The sequence below is a fragment of the Gymnogyps californianus genome, chromosome 2 (genome assembly GCF_018139145.2).
Source record: "Gymnogyps californianus isolate 813 chromosome 2, ASM1813914v2, whole genome shotgun sequence".
In the NCBI taxonomy this organism is placed as follows: domain Eukaryota; kingdom Metazoa; phylum Chordata; class Aves; order Accipitriformes; family Cathartidae; genus Gymnogyps; species Gymnogyps californianus.
The window spans coordinates 85,951,315-85,974,895 of NC_059472.1; positions in this window are offsets into that span (position 1 = coordinate 85,951,315).

Consider the following 23,581-nt stretch of genomic DNA (forward strand, 5'->3'; position numbering starts at 1 on the left):
TGTGCCCTTCACTAATGGCTTTGTATTTGTTTTATCTGAGTGTATTTAGTCTTACCTCTATCTAAAAAGGGAAGCAGCAGATGCATTATAAAGAAGAAAATCTTAAAAACACAAACGCATAGAAATGAGCAAATGTTAATGAAACCTCCTTCAGGGTTAACCTAAAGTACACATATAACACATGAAACCAGGCTCTACCTCTCTAATTAAATTTTTAAATTGACTACTCTTAATATATTGGGCAATCCTCTAAGATTTTAAAGTCACCTTCTAAATCTAATTGTGAAGGATCATTTACTCTGCTTCTTTTCCTCTGTTTAGAGTATGATAAATTATTCACCTCATAGTCACCACTAAAACTCAGTAAAGGTGATTAAAATCTGGGAAACTAAAGACACTGAAATGGAGTTGCAATGGAACGGATTACTTCTTTAGGGATAAAAAGCAAGCGAACTGTTGCAACTGTCATTAGAACATATATTAGTAGCCCTTTTAAAGGTTAACTTAAAAATGAGGTTTTTTTCATAAAAAGTGCAAAGCTTGGAACTGACTTGGTAATTAAGGTATTAAGAGCCCAATGTCACTGTAGTATGACATTTCTGTATTTGACACACATTCTCTGTAATCAGCACGTCTGATCATAGTATGTGTGGGTTGCGATAGAATGTTGAGGGAGTCAAGAATGCTGTACATATCTCAAAATCTAGAGGATCAAAGAGAGTTTTAAATGATGTAGCTTTAACAAGAGGTCAACATAAGAGGAAACCAACTGTCATCAGGTATCTGTCACACTTAACTAGATGGTCTTAAAACACCACTGAAAAAACAGGGCTGACTTAGCACTTTTTGAAAGTGTAGATGAAACTGAATTTTGCCAGGCCTACAACATAAGTCTCTTGCAATGATGTCAGAGTAGGTACGAAGAAAGGAAGGGAAGGGGAGCTGGTTGCGATTAACAGGGTTTTAGTGGGCTACAGCAGGTTTCAGTGAGATGTGGGTATGCAAGTGGACACTCCATTAACTTATGATCTCTTCCAGTCAGTCTAAATTCAGGAGGGAGGGTTTTATTTCTAAATCGCCTTCTCTTGCTTAGCTTTTTAATCTTTCTCTCCTAAGTTTTCTCCAAATGTTCCTTCATCCGCCCCTGTGCCCCCACAGTCTCTGAGATGCAAGAGCAGCTGTAGCTCCAGTCATAAACCTCGTCTGCAACAACAGCATGTGTCCTTCTGACCTTTTATCTCAGTGAAGGTATGGAGGAGACATTGCTTTTATAGCTAGCTGCACCCAGTCCTGAGGGCTAGGACAGGGACAGGGACTACCTTATCAAATGCTGAAGGAATAGCTACAAGGAGGACAGGAAGTTCCAGCCACGTTTTGGGATGAAAGAGGGACCTTTTAACCAGTAGTTCTCTAACCACTCCTTAGGTGCTGGCAAATCCTTTCTTTACATACATGTCAAGGCGTATCTCTGAAGAAGCAAGTTTACACAGAGCGAAAAAAAGATTACTTTGTTACCAGAAAAAAATTGCCTCTGCTCTTTGTTTTCTCTACTTTTAGGAGGTTGTCATGTGGGAAACCTGTATTTCTTTTAATAACTAGTCTTGGCTTATTGCTATGCCTAACATTTTTTTAAGCTGCAGCCTTGCACACGTTTTTTAAATAAATGTGATGCTCTCTCCCAGGGACTGAAATGCTCTGTTTACCTTTAGGACACAGGAAGCAAAAAAGATAACTTTTGGAGAAAACGAAAAGTTGACTAATTATCCACATATTAAAAGCTTTAAGAAGAATGAAAAAGAGAAAGCAGAGAGATCTGAAATATCAGACAAAAGAGTAAGACCTTTCTGTGGAGACTTTGTCAGAAATTGTTTACAGAGTAATTGAAGGACATAGCAGTAAGTGATCACAGATCTAGGGACTTTTGCTTATGAGGAAAGATTGAAAGAATTGGAATCATTTCTAGAGAAGGCACGATGAGAGAGATAATAATTCATAAATATCTGCTGCTTCAAAGAGAGGAAATTAACTACTCTTGTCCCATCTCCAGTAACAGTATAAATCCTTCACACTTCTTTATCAACACGATTATTTGTAAAATTGTTTCTAATGATAAGTAAGCACTAGCATATGCTGCAACAGAGATCTGGAATATATATTATCAGAAGCTTTTAAGAATACTATAGATACACAGCATATAACTGATCCTGCTTTGAGGTAACTGAACTTTTAACATAATTTCCAGCTGTTTTTCCTCCTGTACAATGCTTTCATCCATTCTAAATTTTACAGCTTTCAAAGAAGCAGATATGGATTATCTGCTAGCATAATTTGAAGGATTATGCCAGAATCTAATTTTTACTGAAGACAATGGGTATTACAAATTGAGTAGGTTCTGTTCATAGCTGGAGATCAGATTTAATTTCACTTTACCATAAGAACTAGCAAAACAGAAGCAGAACTAGATCCTCCATCAACTTGGTCCCAGCAATGCTCTGCAATGCTAAAATGATCCTTTAAATCTGAAAGTGCTAATTAATGTACTAATCAATTTATCAAGCAAGCAAACAAAAAGAAGTAGACTGGAGAAAATAAAGTTTTCATCAAGGGCAATTTGATCAAGCATAAAAAAAAAAAAACCCTCATCTTCATGATGATTCTGCACACAGGTGTAGATAGAATATTTGAATTTATATCACTGCCCTGGAATATTTTAAGGCATCAGTCTTAAACAAAAAATGCAGCTGGATATTGCTGTTAAATGGTAATTATTTTTCCCACAAATTAAAACACTACTTTTTCTTGTGAGGGTTTTCACTAACTTGGCATAGAAGTACTTAGGAAAAAAAAATTCGAAGAGAATTACTGTAGGGAAAAGAAAACTGCTGCAAGCTGTTAAGTATATTTATTACAACTATTACAACAGAGAAATTCTTCAAGAACAATCTCTCTCCCTAAAATTACAATTTCTGTAATACTGCAAAGGACCTTGATATCAAGGATGATTTGTTTTGAAAGTGAAGTGATGGCCATGAAAGTTAATTCTTGACTGCAGAGAATAAAATTGGTAGAGGCCCCTAACATAATCATTTCATTCATTTGAAAACAATTGCTTTCAACTGGAGCTAAATATTGGAATAGGCCTCTTCTCTATAAAGCCTTTTTTATCCCATCAGTCCAATAATAGAGGTGTTCTGGCAGATTCAAGGGATTCTTTTTCCTCATCAATCCACTGGAGATAGGAAGTGCACACATTTCATGGGCAATTATCTGCTTGTAGCTGCTTTTAACCCCAATGTAGTATTTCTTTCAATTTGCACTAACGTGACAGCTGTGGTAGGTCAAACTGGATCATGTTCCATCATATGAGGAGCTGTTATCCCATATATCCTGCCACATTTGTTACAAAAGTTAAGTGCCTTCTATTTCAAGCAATAGTTGAAGGAATACTCAGTCTGTGTCAAGGTTAAGAAAGCAAAAACGGTTCTAGTATTGCCTAGAAGAGAGAAATAGAAGACAGAAAAACCTTAAGTTCAGGAACTCTAACATTTATATAAAGAAAGTAGGGTTTTGGTATTTTGGTTCTTTTTAGTTTATAGTCTTTAAATCTAGCATTGGGGAAAGAAAAATTTCTATTACCATAGGCAAAATAAAACGGTCTTTCCCCTGGAGTACATACATCTGTCTTACTACTTTCAAAGAAGGAGATCCCAAGTATTTGTGAGGAGTCAAGATTTATCATTAGATTCATGCACAGTATTTCCATTGACCTAAATATGACATATTCCTTAGTACAGAATTTAGCTCTGAAGACTAACTTCAATTGTGTTAATGCAAAGAAAAATAAAATAGCATAACTTAGCACATTATGGAGTTTCCAGTGGTTTTTTTATTGCCATATCTTTATCATCAACTATCTTTTTTTTTCCAGTGCTAGCAAAAGAAAATGTTTGAGACAAAATTTGACATACATGGAAATATGAGTTTGGTGATCAGAAGATAATGATTATGGACTGAAAACAATAAACCTGACACTGCTGTGCCTTAAATTATTATTTTCAAATTCACATTTCCTCTTTTGACGTATTTATCTTTTATTTTACAATATAAAATGATATTTAGGAGTGCAAGTAGTTGGAAAATTGGACACAGTTGACTAAGCATCAGACCACAGTCTGCTTTCTAGGACAGACATGGATTCAGCTAATGATCATTGTAATCTACAAAATGACATTTTATACACTGTCTTCCTCAAATATATTATTTTATGTTTCCATACTGCAGTATTTTAACTGTCATTGTCTGGCACTTAAAAAAAAAAAAAAATAGATATACACATAAATAGATTCAGATTGATATGGAAAAGTTAGTTGTCATGGTGATCTTGTAACCTAACCTCACTAAATCATTCTCAGTTCAACACAATTAGTGCCAACACATAAAAACATAAAATTATTTAAATTTAATCTTAATTTTTTCCTTTTCTCAGTTATGGAAAGTGCTCTTTAGCAAAAGAAGCACTCTGCATTTGTCTCCCTTTTTGGCATGCATTTTTCACTCATTTTGAAGAAGACAATTTCATAACCAGAAAAGTGTAATAATTGTGACAATCAAAAATTGTATGTTAATATATATACCACAGCCATTTTTGAACCCTTTAAATCTGTCCAGTTTGCTTCCCAACTGGCCTTTCTTGCTAGAATATAAAGCCATGCAGGACATACCACAAACCCACCTCATTTGTGTCATATTTTCAATTAGAAATGTGCAAGAAATAAGCAGAAATGTTCAAGAGAAAATTTAAAAGTTAACAGTTATATCTGGTCCAAGATTTATAAAGGTTATTTTTCTTAAGATAAAATCACACAAAAATCAAAGTACGTCAAAGGATGGATGATAATTTAGGCATGAATGTATCAAATCTGTGGTATTGAAAGACTGAAAGTATTCATATACTACAACAACTACCATGAGAACAATTGAATGGAAGAGAAAATGGATAATGTTAACAAATCCTTGTCCCTGGTAAATTAGCCTAAGCAAGAAAAGTCCCTACACTGATATTTTAGCCAGATTTCCTAGGATGATTTTAGTAAACTTCAAAAAATACATATATTACTGGAAGAGATACAATCTCTTCAAAGCTTGGCTCAAACACAGAAAGTAGCTATACCCTTTCAAGATTGCTTTTTGTATTAGGTATATCACTACATCTCCCTCAGCAGCAATTCAATCACCTTGTCATCAGTGCACTCCAGAAACCTCCTGGGCAGCTTGTGCTCTGCAGTGTTGCCCTTCCAGCAGATGTCAGGGTGGCTGAAGTCCCCCATGAGGACCAGGGCCTATGAACGTAGTGCTTCTTCTAGTTGTCTGAAGAAGGCCTCATCTACTTCTTCCTCAACAGTCTGTAACAGACATCTGCATAACATTGCCTTGGCAGTCTTTCAACAACATCCTACATCAGACCCCCAAGCAAGCAGCAAATGTCTCCAAATGACAGACTGACAGATGGCAGCCTCTGCTCTCTGCAGCAGAGAGTCTTCCTCTGCTATTACTCACCGCTTCCTCCTGATGCTCGTGCATGGCTCAGACTCAGCTAGCTCAGCTGATGCAATTGACGGAGCTCCCAGGAGCTCGTCTCCTGGAAGGGCACTGACCCTCTTCTGCACCTGCAGATCTTCAGATGGGGCAGGAGCCTTCCTCCTGGTGCCAGAAATTACAAGCTTCCAGCCTTCTGCCACCACAGGAATCTCCATTTCCCAACCTGATATGCACAGACTCTGCCCACTCCTCTAGTTGGGACTTTGGCCTCTTGAAACTGCAGGGTCTTAGAGAAAATCCAGTGAAGCTCTAATCATCTCTGATGCTGCACAGTCTGCTGACCTCCTCCCACACCTCCTTCAGCTGGTGATGCATATCCTCAACGTGTACATCTGCTTCAGGCTAGGAGATCATCTCCTGCTGCCTTAGCCTCAGTGAGAGGTGCCAGGCACACTTGCAGCCCAAGAACTGCAGAGCTGCATCCTCCCCCAGGAGCTCACTGTTATTCGAGGCCTTTGATGTTACAGGGAAAGTGATTTCAATCCCTGCTGGGGACCATGCCCCGTGGCACTTTGCTGAGGACTTATATGCTGTTCTGTGCAGTTGCTGGCCTGTTCTGTGCAGTCGTCTGTGTGAAATGCTGCACAAACTGCTGCGTCTCTTGGTTACCTCTGTTAGCTGCACCTAATACATAAAGGCACCTATGTTTGATAATCTCTTGTTGAAAAGTAAACAGATTACCAGTTTCACCTGCAGTGAAAGCTGACCTCTGAACTATAACTTCAGGTAAAAACAAAACCCAACCATGTAAAATCTTTCGAGACCTAGAAAAAGGATAGAAATGGAAGCAGAGAGGGTGATGGATTAGCTAAATTCATAATGAATGCACATATTGCATATTACGATACATTGATTTGGCTTTTGTTTTCCAGGACAAAGATCATTCTAGCACGTGTAGTTACAAATTCAACTAGGCACTTGGAAACTGTAGAACAAGTTTCAAGTTACTCACTATTGGGCCATTTTCCCTGAAGGTGCGATCCTGTGATCTTAATTTGGCAAACATAGTTTCACTGTGATCATTGTTCATATGCTGTTTGATTACTGTTAATCAAGCTTCATTTACATGAATGCTTTTTGCTAGGACTCGGCAAACATAACAGCCTTTCTGCTACTTATAATTTTATGGAGGAAAGAACAGGGAAAAAAGGTAAAAAGAATATAGTAGTTAAAATTCCAAAAAATGACAGCACAATTGTGTTCTTAAACAGTTCTTAAAATGATACATCGCAGATGGGTTGCTTGTTTTTTTAATCATTACATTTTAAAGAACTAAATAGAAAAACAGGGACATTATAAAGATACAAGAACAGGGAACTATTTTTCAAAATAATGATTAGGAAAGCTCTTAAAGAAATAATCTGACAAAGATTATTAAATTCAAATACTGCCTGCAGTTCAATTTGACCTTGAGCTGCAGATTGCTGGAGGCTAGGACAGAATACCACAGAAGTATTTTTTACAATCTGCTAATAAGCATCACTGGAAACAGCTTAATAGACTAGATGAACTTTATATATAGTACAACTGTGCTTATGTTAAGAAATGTGAGGATGCATTATGTGAGTGGACAAGCATAGGATCCCTTAAAATGTGTCTGAAAATTATCTGTACAATTTTTGCTTAGGGATCCTTTTTAGTACAAATATTTTCTTACAAAAAGCATTTTTGCTTAAGGACCTGGCATCAGATGACCTGTGTTTCAGCTTTATGTTTAGTCAAACAACTCACCATAGTAGGCTAAACTGAGAATTCTGGGACAGCTCCCATGAGTAAAGTGAGTGAAGAGAGGGATTTTGTTACTTTAAAGTTTTTTCATTTGTTTTGGAAGAAAAGGATAATTTTGCCTTTTTAATGAGAAAAATGTGTCCTCAGAAAAGGAAAACTTCAGAAGTTGTCATTCACTAGTTTTAATGAAAATCTGTGGGCAGCCCCTTCCCTGTTGCCCATGCTCTGCATGATCCTAATATGACCTAAGGAAAAAAAAAGTGTCTTCACAACATATGGTTGCCCTAAAGAGTCTCACTGAACACTGCAAATGTCATGTGTGTTTAATGAGAAGATCCTTGTGAACTATCAAATGAGACAGTGGAAATGGTTCTCATTTCTACATTCAGTTTTTTGTGTAAGAAAGCAAAAAGTGGGGGGGAGCTGAAGAATCTCAGCTACTGAATCCACCCATAAAAATGTACAAAATGATTGACACTTCCAAACACAAATGTCAAGTGCTTGAGGATGTAAAAGATGTAGCTGGATAGTCAACTCTAGAGATCAGATATGCCATCAGTATGGTAAAACGGACTTATCCAGGAAACACCTAGAGGTAAAAGAAAATGCCTGCAGGGGAAATTAAAAAACAAACAAGCGAAGATACACAATAGCATAGGTAAATAGGAATACAAGATAACAATGCATAACAAAAAGGTTTGCATTACTTAGAGCAAGAGAACAGACAGTAACTAAGAAGAGGTGACCTTGTAGATCCTTACTATCTGAGATATTCACATACATATGCACGTATATACAGCAAGCCTGCTGGAGTATGAATATCATTCTGTTGCGGTGGAACTGCATACCGTCTCTGCAGAATGATCAATGATATCTCTGCATACCATTTAAAACTTTGTTTAGATTCCAGACACCTCTGAAGGTCTAATTAGTACTAAACCTGCTCCAGTCCAGATTTTGAGAGGTTTGCCATGGTTATAGCTCTCTGCAAAACATAATTCAAGTAAGAGGTGCTGGTTCAAATATGGATTGCAAGTAAGTTTTGCCCAGCACACACTCAGGTCTTAAAAATGTCTTCCACATTTGCAGAAGATTCCATATTCCTTATAGTTCTCCCAGTTTCCAATGAACAGATGCTGTTCATCACCACCAATCATAGCCATGAAAGAAAAGTGAAACATCTGACTTACCTCTCAAAAAAAGAATCTACCAGATGTTTCCTGCTGAACAGATAAAAGCTGATTGACCAGCTGCAATCTCACAGCTTAGACTATAGACCAAATAAGAAAAAAAGCTAATAGGTAAGAAATGTAGATGCACATTAGCAGAAGCTGGATGTCTGTCCTGTGAAATCACAAGAACAAATGTGATTTCCCATCCGCACACCTAATAACACCTAATCTTTGGAAAATGGGATTATTTATAATGGCAATTAAAACACAGTACCAAATATAATGGCCATAAACCATTTGTTAAAAATTCACACAATCACAGAATGGTTGAGGTTGGAAGGGACCTCTTGAGATCCACTTGCTCAAGCAGGGAACTTACTTAGGTTTTTATCTCACCCTGCTATAATTTGCCACTAGAATAGCAATGGGAGACAGCATTAGGACAGTTAAAAGTTTTCCAGTTGAGTTAATATGTCCATGATAAGAAAATATTTTCCTGAATCAAAGCAAAAGTAAAAACTTCAAAGATAATTTTTGTCTTATAACTTTGGGTTGAGTCAATTGGGGCATTTTCTTTTTGATAAATTGGAGTTTCTTCTGATTGTCTTAAAAAGGTTATTGCAGCAAACAGGAAAATGAAATGTCATTTAAAAAAAAAAACATCAAGTCTTTCAGTTTGAAACTGTTTAACCACTTGTTTTTGTCAGTTCAACATCCTTAAAAATTAAAACAATGTTGACTCCAGAGGTCAGTTAAAACAGATGCTATTTAGTAGTTTTGGTTTCAATTATTGCATTTTGGGGGTAGGAATAAAACATTTCCTGTGGAATTTTAGTATCTATAAATGCTCCATTGCTCATCATGGTACAGTCCTGTGTCCACACCAGAGTACTGCCATTGAAAAGTGAATTGAGACAAGTGAGTGTTACTAAAAACTTTGCAGGGCTAACAGTGTTACTAACCACAGAAGTTTATGTACTCTAATCCTGATTTGCCAGAAACAAATGGCATAATTAATATGTTTATATGTTGAAGAAGTCAGATCCTAACTTACCTCAAGACAAATACTTTGGCTTTGCTTCAAGACCACTGAGGAAAGCAGCATGCATCCCACAGACTGAATGAAAAGCATTTGGAATTACCTCCAGAACACACAGCATTTGCAAAGATGATGCTTTACACTTTGGTCAAATCTTTGTCCTTTCTTTTTATTTTAGTGCTCACATTGACCTATCATCTTTATCTGTCCACAGAATGCTTGAGATGCACAGCTACTGACAGCAGGAACTAACAAGTTAAAATAAACTGTACTACATGCAGACATAGCCAGAGCGCTAACCAAGTAGATTGTTGAATGAGTTCCCGGCAGTCCTCTATGGGTGTTTAATGAAGGAGAAGTCTAAATCTCATTCATTGTAATTTGACATAGGCACATTAGAATATGCTGAAATTGGTCCTGAAAATAAGATGTAGGGCCGTGTGTCACTTAGAGTATGTCACCACTACAAGTTTACCTTCAGTTTTAAGCTGGCTCTTAGCCCAGCTTCACACATTTTTTGAAAAAGAAGGCTTAGTCTTATGCTTCCATGCTTTGAAACAGCATGTGTTTGTTCACACTAAGAGAATTCAGTTTTATTTTTTTTCCCCTCTTTTTTTTTTTTTGTAAAGGCAGATTACTTTGTAGTGAGGATGTTTTAAAAGCTTATTTGAGTAGATCACAAATTTTGATAATCCTCTTGCTTCATCCAGCTTTTCTAGATACTCATTTCTCACCTTCCACATAGTGGAAGCTGTTGTTTAGTATGCAACTCTCTTTCATTTAACCCTTTCTTCAGCAGCATGCTTCTATGATACCAAACTTAGGCTTTTTAGCCAAAGAGCTCTAAAATACATCATTTCAACAGGAATTAACAAAGAATAAAGAATTACCTCAGATTCTGGTTATGCTCTCATGTATGACAGAGAGTATGGAGAAGCATTTAAATTCTATGGTGGTCGACCAATATCCGGCTAGCACAGATGTCCCAGTGAAAGGTTATAATAAAATGTTCAAGAACTTCCGAGTAGAAATGGTTGGGGTTTTAGCTTTAGAAACTAAAGCTAAAGGAGGAGAGAGAGAGACAAAGAGAACCCTAAGAGAAGGGTGTGGAAGAACAGGACCGAATTGCAGAACAGAAAACTGTGCTAGAACTGACTGAGGTCAGATAGTGTGACAATATGAAATTGTCTTATAAATCTATATGCTCTTTTAGACATTGTCAACTTGGCCAAAAAAATAAACAACAGCATTGGAGCGGAATGAAGAACTACCTTAATGAATGAAGCCTTTAGCATTGTTATTATGAGTAAAATTGCATCAGAAATATGGGTTATAGCTCATGTCTGATGTCAACAAAATTCTTGCTTTTGGAAACATTACATTTTGTAAGTACAGTTCTAAGCCTTAGATTACAATCTATTTTCATGAGGTTTCTTTCCCACCTTTGCTACTTGTGAAATGAGACAAGCATAAGGGAGAAAAGAACTTCATCATATAACAGTGACATTCTTAGGCAGAAAAAAATTTCACAAACAAACAATCCCTTTAGTGTGCAAAACCTTTCTATTCCTTCAGTATAAAGGAATAGAATATCAGTCAGTCAGTGTATTACAAAAAATCCTCTTACAAAAAAGGATACAAATTTGCCTTAGAAGGAGGCTGTTTTTTCTACACAGAGTTTTCTGATAAATCATTTAATTCTAGGAAAGATTTATACATATTGATATTATAAGAAATTTTGCTAGCAAGTAATTTTTTTTCCTTTTCTCACTTTCTCCTGTTCATAATGACTTGTGGGAGAGGAGTTCTGGGGTCACTTTTTTGCATCTGAAATTCTTACCTCACTGAATCCTTACCTTAAACATGAAATAAAGAAATACTGAGCCAATACAAGTTTAAAAACATCAGCCATTATTCACTGTTTATTATTTTAGACAAGAAGTCTATGCATTTATTTTTCAGCATTTTATATTTCTGTTGCACTGCCAGTGGATGGCCATTCACAGGGAGGGGAATCATCATGAAAACAAGGAATGTCTGAGACATGATCTACCAGAACAGGCATTGGATAACCAAAGGAGAAGTACAGAATGGCCACACTTAGAATATCATCAGAGTAGGCCAAAGAAGCACATAGTATTTGGAGAGCTGAATTTAGGAACTCATCTTCATTCTGATGATAGGTGATCTCTGCACTTCCACAGGATCAGCAGCAGTGTACTGGGACTCCCACCTGTACTACTGTAACCACAGAAATGCCAATACTGGGTCAAACTAAAAGATCCATCCCACTATATATATATAGCAGTTTAAAAACAGGATGCTTAGAAAAAGGTATAACAACAGGTCAAACATTGTAATGATTTTTTTCTCAGTATACTCGCCCAGCTTTCAAAAATCAATGAATTTCCTGATCTACAGGTACGTTTATGTTCAATATGCCTTCAGTAGGCAATCTCTTCCCACTTAGTTTTGGGGTTGACAAACCCAGCACAACACTGTATTCTATAACACTTCAAATTTTCTTAACATAGCACCACAAATTTTCTTAGCACAGCAGGCCGGGTGGTTGGGGCAGTGGATCAAGATAGTGATGCCTGTGGCTGGTGCAAGGGAGGGGCTGATGGCCAGGGCTCCGAGGTGCCTCCTGAGTGCAGCGGGAGGCCCCCGCTGAGGTGTCTCAAGGCCAGACAGCTGCCATATGGTCCTGAGCCCAGGCATCCCAATACCAGGAGAGGCAGGAGGGGGAGAACTCACTCAGGGCTCTGACAGGAGCAAAAGGCAGATGAATTTCCTTGGCTTCTACTCAGGAGAAGTCTCACCTACAGGCATTTTGCAGGGAAAACCTGCAGTGATAATATGGATGGCATTAATCACTGACATCTAAATAGTTGTGTAGGTAGCTTCTATCCTACTTTACCAAAACCTGTCAACCCTACCAGTGCAAACTTTGCAACTAAAATTTGTTTTGTGAGGTGATTTAATTTCACATTTTTTCTCTATAGATCAGAGCACTGGAGAGTAGGTCGTAAAATAGTGAAAAGAATAAGATTATATCTTGTTCAGTCATTAAACCTCAGATCACTTAAGATGCATGGCACCACTCATACGGCAAAGATGCACTGTTGTTTCATCTACACTTGCCTTGAAGAAAGATCAAGAAAATAATATAAGTTGACTGTCTCCTTGGGTTAAGCTTATGAGTTCGTGAGTGACCAATGGTCACTGTATCATTTTCAAGCAATTTCTGACTTCACACACAACAGCAGTATCTGATTTGAATAAATATCATCAATACTTGCCTCAAAGTTAATTCCTGCACCACTTTTCACTGACTTGTAAATATTTAATTTGTTAGGCAGGTACCTGCAGCACTATGAGGTTGCAGCCTCCCACATCACAATTACAGCACATTTCGGAACCGGCAGTCCCTTTCCTGATGGGACCTGGTATGAGAGTTTCTCTGATGCTTCGTGTTCACCTCCATAAAGATCTTCCTCAGATCCATGCTCTAGCATCGGTGCTGAACAACTCATATCGCTACAATCACATGGAACAACCCTGTGCTAACTGTTCCTCACCTGAAACCTGAACCTACAGGAGAAAGTGCAAATGTCAGTGTCTTGCACATAAAAGCTGCTCTCCAGGGAGTCCTCCCACCTTCTCAGTGTGTAAACTGAGGCACTGCCAGCACTCACAGGCTCCTGAGATTACAAATATAAGTAGCAAAAATTAATTCTCTTTTGCTGAGATATTACGTTATTGCACTAGGTGAAAAATCCCATGTAAAATTGGGAAGCCTTAGTGTTGCTCTTAGCAAACTGGAACCTCAATATACTCTGCAAATTAAACAAAACTCCAGGTGTTTTTGAAAGCATCCTGTCACTATTCTGCTTAATGTAATTGCCCTAACATATTTTTGTTATATTGTCAAAATTGCTATGAAAACAGTAATCACTTAATCTATACTCCTGTGTATAATTAGACCAAATTCTATGGCCCTTCTAATTCTCCTGTATGTCCTGATATATGAGAATATTTACTTATCTCCTACTCACTGTAACTGACAATGTTTCACCTTTTTTCACATTTCTTATTATTTTTCTTCTTTTTTTTCTTATTTTTATTTCCCTGTTGTTCCTTTATAACACGAACAGTTCAGTACTTTACAATGAAACAGATAAGCTTCATTTGCTGCAGGAAAGGCACTGATATGTCTCTCAAGTTTTAGATTTTTGAAGAAAGAATGGGGAGTTTCTCTGATCTGTACAGATAGTCAGGGCATAGTTAATTTAACATTAAAATTTTTTTTTATACAAATAAACACAAAAATCGTAGTTCTACAAAACCTTCACACAAGCTTTTGCTAAGACTACCACAGTATTAAACTTGATTGAGTTATTATATCATATTAGATTATTTTGCTTTAGAAGTCCCTAGCTGTGAGCATAATTTGTCAGATAAAATCTAATATGTTTAATCTACACTGCTAAATCAGTTTATCTTTAAATTACATAGTGTCATTTCAAATCTCAGTAGATTTTTGTTATCTGTGATTCAATTTTTAAAGTTTGGTATTTTCAAAATACATTAGGCAAAATCTATATTTCTACTGGCTAGTGTGAAACTTCTTTTTGTCTGCTGTCTTGATCCTAACTACTATGCAGAAAAGAGAGCCCATTAAAAGTGTATGACAGAAGAAATGAAACTATTCTTGTTTTACTCAAAGATTAAGGTAACATTTCCACACTGTCCAAAACAGGACTGGGGTCATGAACTTGCATGTTACGTAGCTCCAAAACTTATTATAAATGTCTGAGTTTTGATGGGAGAACCATGTATGCATGGAAAGAAAAAAGGACTTTTCCTGCTTACCTCCTCAGTGTTTTCACATCTGATGTCCACACAGAAAGTTTCTGTGTCCCAATGAGTTTTGGGACAGGGAGTCACTACTGCATGAAGCTCTGTCCAGGAGAGCTGATGTAAAGGCATGTCATGTAGGCTTGATGCAACAGAAACTGGGGAATCACTGGGGAGGGGATCGAGAGAAAAAGTGAGCTAACCTAGATGACAGCATATAAACATCAGCTCTGCAAAAGTACTCTCAAGTTACATGGATGGGGCAAGACGGCTTTTGTGAAGGCCACTCTGCAGGATGAAGCTATTGTTAAAGCATAAGATAATGAAACTTGCACTGGATTTTCCTTTGTTTCAAAATGAGGAAAGGTTCAAGACTGTATCGTGAGAAAAAGGCCAGAGAAGACTGAGGGAAAAAAAACAGAGAGAAGGAAAAGGACATCAGTTAGTTAAGTCAAAGATGGAAGGGATGAAAGTAATCATGAAGAAGGTCAAGAGACCAGAAGATGTAAGATTCCAGGAAAGGGGAAAGTTAGGGAAGACCAGGTGTAAAACAGCTGTGTCAGTACTGAGGAAACTAAAAAATAGCATAGGAAAGAAGGAGGGAAGGTCAAGAAAAGGTGTTACTGCCATAATTCTTTGTTCCCTTTCAGAAAGGTCTGCCTGTCCCATTTCACTGTCTCAAAACTGGCTGCTGTTGTGACTCATATCTTCAGAAGTCCATTTGACAATTTCTTCAGTTAGCAATGTCTTCTGTGGTATCACGTTGCATATATGGCTGTGCCATACTAAGCCTGCAGTATTGCAGAGATATTTTAACTTTAAGTATTCGATTGCTTTCTTTTTTCTCCCTCTTCTTTAAAGCATGGACTTTGATTAGATCTACAAATGTATTATATATCCTTCCTTCTTCATGTTCTCAGTATCCCTAACTGCTCACAGCTATTGAATTTTGTCTTCAAACACCACCTCGTGCCTTGGAATTACAACCTGGACATATATGTTAGGAGAGACAAATGGCAGTTTAAAAAAAATAGTGAGCATTTTAGAAGGCCTGAATTCAATCTTTGCTTATATACTCTTACACATCTCAGGTAATGCATTTCCTGTCATTTATTACTAGGCTCTGTTGAAATGATAAGCAGCATTTGGAATATATGATTTTGTAATTCAGTCTAAGGCACTAAATCCAGACACAGTGGTGCAAGAATTGAACACCACAGCAACAGCTTTATGTACCTGCAATTTTTCATCATCTGCTCTCCTGGCGCTTTCACAAAATCAACAACATCGTTTTGGTGGTCACTTTGCCTGCTTCATTGCTGCATACTGGAAGATAAATCCCAGTGCCTGCTCTTTATTACTGGGTATTTTTAGCTAACTGTGTTGATTTAGCCCTAATTACTTATAAGCAGTGTCAGATAAATTAAATATTTCCAGGTGTGTATTTCATTAAAGCTTTTTAATCAATTTTATTAAGGCAGTAACTCACCAAATCAACATGCTTAATTGGCTAAATAAGTTATACAGAGAGTAAGAATAGCATCACAGTCAAATTGAAGACTAGAGTAAAATAAAATCTATACTCCATGAAAGATCTTGGACAAGTCATCTATACCTAAAACTTCACATTTAGATATAGATTTTAACTCTTTCCTATTTTCTTATCAAGACTTTCTAATGAACAGAAATAACCCAGCAAACCATCACTAGAATATGAGTTGCTGTTTTTCCTTTTCTTCTCTGCCTTATCAAACAACTAGTCTCAGACTAATCCTTTTCCCAAGACTACATTCCTTCAAGCTGCAGGCCAAGTGTGGCACTAGCCTATAAAGGAGAGTTGTGGGTCTCAGAGCTACTGTCAAAGAAATGGAAGTCCAATATATCTCTTCTATTCCTATCATTTAGTCCATAAGCAACTTAGGTTGCTTAAGTTTGGTATCAGCCTAACTTTCTAATTTGACTTCTGCAGTATTTAAAGAATTCAACAGTCCCTTATTTGATGTCATGAGGGTTAGCCTACCATGGACAACGGAAAAACCTGGACAGTGTGTTGACTGCCCTTTCTTGCCCTAATTTTGCTGTCTTTGCACTGTGCTCTTGATTTTGTGGGGCCTTGTTGGCCTGCATTAACATGATTTTGCACAGTATTTGACTTAAGTCTCAAGTGCTGCTTAAATTACTGAGGAATACAGGGCAAGAATGGCTCTGAGCAAAATCAGCTCAAGTGTCCCTGCCCTCCACTCCATGTTTTCTGTTGTGGGGCACAGCGCAGGGACTTACAGACTAACTGTTCGTGGAATGATCTCACCTTTGCCTGTGCTTTTTAGCTTAAACTGAATGCTGCTTGCGTGTGACTATGCTTTCTCCTCACACAAACTACCCTTGAGGCAGTACTGCAGTAATTTTATGCCTGTGTTAATAAACTAGGTTGTTGATACACTGGTGCCACAATCAGAGGTTTGACAGTAAAAAACCTATGATAATCCGAACATTTCCAGTCACTTTTATGTGCTTTGTCAAAATCTATTAAAATACAGGAAAGTACTGTGAGTTTCCAAATTAGGCTATTTTCATATGAATGTAAACACTCTGAAAGTTTACAAATACTCTAACAGCAAATTCTATTAAGTCCTGTATGTTTTCAGATTCCTCAAGCTCTCAAATAGCATATTTGTCCAGCACTAGAAGCCAGTTAACAAACATGATTCCTACAAGAAAAATATTGTCGCTTTGTCACATAACACTGCCATACTATTTTAACACCTCCATCAAACAGCAGAAATCAGCAGAAGTCTTGCAGACCACTTTATCGGTGAGTAAGAATGCAGAATGTACACAGAGTCCATCTCCCCAGTGTAATTTGGTTTTCTCCATGTAGATGTTCACACCCCTCTAACAGGTTTCAGAACAATACTCTCCCTTGAGAGTATTTGCTCTTGCTCAGGGATCTCTCTGTCTCAAGAACAGAAGAATTATATATTAAACAAAGTGGAGGAAGGTAATCTCCAGATTGTTGTACAGATCCATATTCTAGTGCCACTACCCCTACTTAAAACCTGGAATAGTAGCAGACATGCAGTCTTTTCAACACTGAATATTTGATTGCATGCTAAGAAAAATTCTGTTTGTTGTGACAATACAGCCAAGCAGCAGCTAGCATTTATTTGGGGATTTTGTTCCAGCTCCATCAGAGTTAGAGTTTTATACAAGTCCTATTTTACAGAATTTTATGGAAAAAAGAACAGTAGTAGTAATTCAGAAAAAAAATTGTAGTAATCTAATTTCTGTAAAGATAACCAAATAAATATGAAGTTAATCTTTCCAAGAGACAAGAGCTAAATATCCTGCTGAATTCAACAATTTTACGGTATACAAAGAATGGTTAACTATATTAACAAGCAGTACTTGAAATAGGCAAGGAAGGAAGAGGGACTTTCTTGCCTCTGGCAGTACACAGCACCATCTCTGGACACTGCTAAGCTATCCATGCCAACTGTGATTTTTCTTCTTGGCTTATGAAGCTACTTCTGAAAAGCTGAATGTTTGCCTTTTTGGAAAACAATAGGCTGACCCAAATAGCTAGGTTTATCAAAGTGTTATGAAAATAGTGCCAAGGGCTTTCCAATGCTTCGAAAATTATTTTTTGGTTATCATCTAAGCCCTTTTTCACTGTGGAGCTTTTACTGTCATCTACCTGTAGCACAGGACCTTTATGCATAAAGATATAACAGTAATGTTACCCTTTTTGTCTATTACTCATTGATGTACAGAAGCAGAGAGGGTTTGGTGGTAAACAAGCTTGAGTTCATTCCTCCATTTGTTTTCTTTATTTTTGCAGTCTATTTTAAATGGATTCTCTCTTGGGCTTCTTGCTTCTGCAAGCAGTAAATCAAGCAGTGGAGCAAAAGAACACTTGAAAGGATCACAGCACCAGTTGGGCTTAAACAGCTCCATCGTATCAGGGCAAAAAGGTCAACTCCACTGTAATGAACCCAGTGTTTAGGAAGCTAGTGTCTTGTGCTTTCTCACATAAATGTTGTTTTAATGTGTGTGATGTTATTATTCCTAGTGTGACTGTGTGATCAGACCAATGCAATTCTATTCCTCCTGAAAAGTGGTACTCAACATTTTGCTCTTAATCCAGAATTCAAATATGTATGGGTGTATAAAACTACAGAATAATTGTATTCATGTTCGTATGATGTTATTCAAGTTTCCCCCACCAAAAAAAAAAAACCAAAAAAACCTTCCAGTTTTCACCTAGCTATATGGTGAGAGCCATAAGGTGTAGAAACTGGAAGATTCCACATTAGCCCTTGGTATAAAATGCAAAAGGTTAAGTAGGTGATAATGCATAGACCTTTTTCTGTACCTCTTAATAGCAAATAAAAAACACTTCAGGAGGAGTAACCTGCAAGAGATGAAATATGCAAGCATGTGAACATTCATGTGGTAAAGAAAAGTTCCATTCTGCATGTTTAGATGTGTAATGATTGACCTGCTTTTCAGTGAACGTTGTCTTCTATTTCTAAGTCTTCTTATTGCAGTAAAGAGGAGAAGCTACATCTAGTTGCTGTCCAACCTAAGCAGTTTGTAAAGTGCCTAACCTCCCTTGTAATTATGCTAAATCTAGAGGATGGAATTAAAAACCCTAAGGAAATGGAGTTCAAAATTTCCTAAGGACTTCTAATGAATATGCTGGATCAGGGGGGACAAATAATGTAGAAAATCATTTGGCATCCCTAGTCACAGGTTATCAATAACACAGTACTTACAGTCTAATTAAAGGAATAGAGACAGCAGCCTATGTTATATGTTTCTCTCTTTAACACAAATTGGCCATATTGTCACCAGGCCAGAGTTCACTGCTTTTGAAATAATAGGACGTAAAATATAGATAATGCTACAAATTGTGTTAAACACATAATGATCACAGATGTGGAGGAAATAGTTTGAAAATGCAACAGCAAATAGATTAATGTACTACCTCTGGTTGCAATTTAACATTTGCTACTATAATATTACAACCATATGTCTATCGTGTAACTGGGGCACAAAGCCAGTCCCATTTACAGGAAAAGTAATACTAAAGTGATGGCTATACTGGGACATGTTAAAAACATCTCCACATCTACTTCTCTGATTGTATTTTAGGTTAAAACTCTCTACAATCATTTGAAAACCATGATTATGTTATAATTAGATATTGATCATTACACATAATGCTTTCACACACAGGTGCCTAATTTTTTTTTTTGGTTAAAGTTTCACTCTAGTAAACCTTTAGAGTCAAATTTATCTTTATCATCTTTATTATTATTTTACCTTAATGACCTGCCATCTCAATGCAGGAGATTAGAAAGGAGACAAGAGGGAAAAAGAGTCACTAATGTGAGTCTAAAACACCAAGCTGTCAGTGAGTTCGCAATTTCAGCTTCCACAATATTTTGAAGAAGCCTGTTAATGGTGCCTTTTGGCAAAGCTTGTCAGAGACATGGTACCTGATTGGACACACACTTAGGCAGCTATTTTCTCGTGACTTTATGACATCACTTTTTCATAAACTTTGTCATTGTCCTGGTTTCAGCTAGGACAGAGTTAATTTTCTTCCTAGTAGCTGGTATAGTGCTGTGTTTTGGATTTAGTAGGAAAATAATGTTGATAACACACTGATGTTTTTAGTTGTTGCTAAGTAGTGTTTATACTAAGTCAAGGATTTTTCAGCTTCTCATGGCCAGCCAGCAAGAAGGCTGGAGGGGCCACAAGAAGCTGGGAGGGGACACAGCCAGGACAGCTGACCCAAACTGGCCAAAGAGCTATTCCATACCATATGACATCATGCCCAGTATATAAACAGGGGGGAGCTGGCTGGGAGGGGGGATCGCAGCTCGGGAACTAACTGGGCATCGGTCAACGAGTGGTGAGCAATTGCATTGTGCACCACTTGCTTTGTATAGTTTAATTCTTTTAGTATTACTATTGTTATATTATTATTATAATTATCATTGTTTTTCATTCCTTTCTGTCCTATTAAACTGTCTTTATCTCAACTCATGAGGTTTTTTTTCCTGATTCTCTCCCCCATCCCAGGGGTGGGGGGGGAAGTGAGCAAGTGGCTGTGTGGTGCTTAGTTGCCGGCTGGGGTTAAACCACGACAGTCATGAACTAAAAAAATGCAATGGGAGGAAGCAGGTAAGAAGGAGAAAAAGAAGGAAAAAAAAAACCAGCATGAAAAATGCAGGCATGAAGCTATAGTGAAAAGATCGAGCGCAGAGGAAGGAGATGACAGAAGTCAATAAGCCAGTCAGTTCAGGGCAGAAAAAATTCTGACAAAGCTGTAAAAAACCTAATTAGATACATAAGGCAGCAAAAGAAAGTTTCTGATGATCTACTTGTTGGCCATCACTCATGCTGTTTGCTTTAAGTAAATGGAAAGCTCAATTATTATAATGTATTCATTTTAGCATCTCAGTATGACTCTTGCTATTTAATTTAAAAAGCAGACTTTGAATGAATGACAGTGTCATTAACATGTTACAATCAACTGGAAAGACAGGAGATTTTTCTATTTGAGAAATAATATGCTTATAATTTAATATAGATTTTATAAATAAATGTTAAATAACATGAAAAGAAATGTGAGGGCTAGCATCTATTTTCATTCAGATGAAAAATATCTTATGATTTATGTAACAGTAACATAGAAAACAACCTGATAGGTATATTGTAGTAAGAAACCACGTGATGTCTACCTACCACTGTTGGACAGTTAACAGGTCACTATTATTTCACTAAATAATCATAGAAAAATAGAGATTATCTAGCCCATGCCAACTTACTCCAGATATCCCTACTTTCAGTTTCTTCTGTAATGAGAATTCTAACTTGGGGATCATTCCTTAAAGGCTATTTAGAGGTGAATATGATGGCTTTTACATCCTATTAGCTGATTATACACTGTTGCAGAGCAAGTATTTGTTAGCTGGTTTACACATGGCACCCTACCAGCCATTCCGAATCTCCCCTGGGGCTATATCAGTAAAAAGCAGTGTGACAGAAGTCCAAATGTGGGCCATGGTCTAATAAAACTATCCTGCATATCTGATCCATCAATAATGCCTCATTCTGGGCTTTTTCACTCAACCCTCGGGTATTTGAATACTGCTTCAGAGCAATTGATTTATGTGCTTATTCTTGACACTATGTTACTTAAAAAACTGTTTCACAAATTGATTCAGCAGCTCTTTTAAGCAGTTAAACTGAAGTTCTCTGAAGAGTTACAAAGCTTAAGCTTTGTAATTTGTTAGTAGAAATAACAAAAATGAACAGTCACTGCCACCCAAGAAAGATTTCTTAGGTGCCTCGTTGTCTTCTGCTTCAGTTCTCTCCTGAGAATCAGGCATTGTTAAAATCAGACATTGACATTTCTCATTTTATGCTCCACTTCAGCATGATATAGTTAATGTTAGACTTTAAGACCACAAACTTTACAGTAGCCTTTTATTGCTGCTCTGTGTCTTCCTGACTTCAAAATTCTCCTGAGCTTTAATTAGGGTCTCTTCATCCTTTAGGTTTTCAACCACTTTTAAAAAGCAGCAGGTTTTCTCACCAAACACTGCCTCAGGATTTGTCTGACTATTTAATAGTTATTCACTTAACTAAACTCTTAGGTACAAAACATGCAATCAGAAGCACGATCTGCACTAAGGAGATGCAGCTACTCTTCCTTCCACCACAGCAGTGAGACTCCCAGCCTTGGAACCGGAATATTACTGCTGGGCTGGGTAATAAAAAGAAAAGCAGAACTGAAGAAGGACCAAGACTGAATACTGAACAAAACTTTTCTTTCTTCCCAGTCAGAGGACTAGCAAGTGGCTGAGCTATGTGAGGACAGAGGAAGCATAGTTCCTTAGATTTTTTAAGGAAAAAGAGGAAAAAATGAAAGTTACAAAGGGGAGTATTAATGACAATTCCCTAACACATGAAAGAATTTGTCACGAGCTATTTGAAAACACTGGTAAAAGGAAAAGGCTGATCTTATGCCATTGGAACTTGAGCACTAAATAAAACAGACTGGTGTCAGACTTCTTGGCTTCAGATGGTATTTTCTAAGGAACACATGTACCAGGAAACACCTAGAAAAATACCTTGCATGGAAGAACTGGACAGCTAAAAGCATCACTGGAGCTGAAGCTCTCTGGAAATATAGAAGATGATAACTGCTCAGGTTCTGAAACAGAAATGCACCTGTACCTGTCAGTAGCAAGCATCAGCAAAAAGGAAGACTTTCAGATGATAGCTTAATTTCCAACAGCACCCCTGAAAATCTCCAGAACTGTAATAGCTGTAACAAGTTTTCAGTAACTAAGGCTTGGGAAGCAAACTGGGAAGCTGTATGGTAGAAATGAGAGCAAGTATTTGAGATTACACAAGAAGTAAAACACAGGAGGGAGTATTTCTCAGGGAATAACAAAAAAAACCCCAACCAACAAATGAAAAAAAAAATAAGATAGAAGATTTTGACAGACGTAAAACTGAAGAAGCAACCCAGTCTTAAAAAAGAAAGGTTTGAAGGACAATGCTTGCAGGATGCTGGAAGATGCAGTGATCAGAATTTGCCACTGTATACCTGTGTTTATAGAGCAGATGGTATCTTGACACAGCAGCCGTAATAAAGAATCTCAGATACTACAACACTGAAGGCAGAAAGGTATGCCAACCAAGTCAGAGCCTAATTAAACAGAACATGTAGCACCACAAATTCTAATAAATATTACTTTTTTTTTTTTTTTTTAGATAATTCCCAGCTTTGCCCAGCAAAAGAAGAGGATAAGCAAAAAAGGCAATATCTGTTCTGCATGTAGGAATATGTACAGATACGATGAAAAGAGCACCAGGAGTCTCAATAGCTTTCCGTGGAAAGCTTAACACCTACCAATTCTTAGCACCTTGTTAAGGATTTGTTCTTAAAATATTCAGTCTGTCTATAAATGCATAGTGATGACATCTTCAGAAAAATGTGCCCACTCAATTTTGAAGCAAGGAGCCGAAGTTACAAATCTAAATAGTCATGTATCTTTAGTATCTAACATGTATGTATCTAACAGTTATGTATTTTTATACCTATTAAGGTACTTAAGTAGATTCCAAATAATCACTTCTTGATTTTTACTTAGTCACCAGA